This window comes from Malus domestica, chromosome 14 (assembly GCF_042453785.1).
Source record: "Malus domestica chromosome 14, GDT2T_hap1".
NCBI classification, from domain to species: Eukaryota; Viridiplantae; Streptophyta; class Magnoliopsida; order Rosales; family Rosaceae; genus Malus; species Malus domestica.
The window spans coordinates 29,188,400-29,190,156 of record NC_091674.1 but is presented as its reverse complement, the minus strand read 5'-3'; the positions used below and the strand labels follow the sequence as shown (position 1 = coordinate 29,190,156).

General features: G+C 42.2%; 1 long non-coding RNA gene across 1 annotated transcript; it reads right to left on the bottom strand.

The window, feature by feature from the left end:
* Nucleotides 1-203: 203 nt before the first annotated feature.
* On the bottom strand, nt 204-664 carry LOC139191099 (uncharacterized). The gene is made up of 2 exons (XR_011575247.1): nt 534-664; nt 204-449 (listed from the first exon to the last, which is right to left on the bottom strand). It is a non-coding gene; the product is annotated as an uncharacterized lncRNA (long non-coding RNA).
* Nucleotides 665-1,757: the final 1,093 nt, after the last annotated feature.

Genomic DNA, 1,757 nt, shown 5'->3' with positions numbered 1-1,757 from the left:
GATACCTTGTAATCGCAAAATTCCTTGCAATACGCTATTGAAATACCTACTTATAGTCTCTCCCGACCTATAAAATCTACCGCCAACACTACGATTCTTAGTATGATGTGCTAATATTTGTAAAGTCATACACACCTGTTCCTCTACAGACACCAAACCATCAGTTTTTACCCTCCCATCTTGACGAAGTAAGTCGCATAATATGCCAAAAGTCCTTCTATCCATTCTCAATTCGTTGACACATTCAGTATCAGTATTCCCTATTATACCATTCAGATAACACAAACTAATCTCTCGTCTAATAAGTGAACGGTTAGTCAATGTGGGTCGTTCAACATGTCTCTGTTTGCCACGTAGCATCATCACCACAAGAATCGTACAAATACAAATTGTCTCCAAATAAGACATCTCTAACAATAAGATCAATAAAAGCTTCCTTCGATCCATATCTATCCAAACAAAAAAAAAAACAATAGTATGAGGATTGCTATCATTCCTAGGCATTGCATGTGAAGAGGGAAATTAAAGGACACCTGTAATGCAGTAGCCTTAGCCTTAGCCTTCTGTTTATGCTCCTCTTCTCTGCAACAAACAACCACAAAAAATTGCAATTCAGCATCAACCCCCCACCATACAAAACATTCACATTGTAATATCATGGTTATAAACCAAGTACATACACACACACTCATGGACAAATGTGCAAAATACACATACATACTCACACTCACACTCACACTAACACACACACACGGACATACACACACACTGCACACACTGCACACTGCATACATACTGCATACACACACACACACACTGCACACACACACACTGCATACATACATACACACACACTGCACACACACACGCTGCATACACACACATTGCACACACACTCACACTCACACACACTCACACTCACACTTACACTCACACTCACACACACTCACACTCACACTTACACTCACACTCACACACTGCACAGTCACACACACACACACGGGGACAGAGTGCAACACACTCTTACCCTCACACACACACACACTCTGTTTTTATACTCACACACACACACGCGCGCACACACACACACACTGCATACACACACACTGCACACACACTGCACACTGCATACATACTGCATACATACACACACACACACACACACTGCATACATACTCATACTCATACACACACACACTGCATACATACTCATACTCATACACACACTACACACACTGCATACATACATACTCATACTCATACACACACTGCGCACACACACACACTGCATACATACACTACACACACACACTGCATACATACTCATACACACACTGCACACACACACACACTGCATACATACCGCATACATACACACACACACTGCATACACACTCACACACACACTGCATACATACTCATACTCATACACACACTGCACACACTGCATACATACATACTCATACTCATACACACACTGCACACACACACACACTGCATACATACACTACACACACACACTGCATACATACTCATACACACACTGCACACACATACACACACTGCATACATACCGCATACATACACACACACACACTGCATACACACTCACACACACTGCATACACACACACACTGCATACATACTGCATACATACACACACACACACTGCACATACACACACACACTGCATACACACACACTGCACACACACATTGCATACACACACACACTGCATATACATACACACTGCAAAC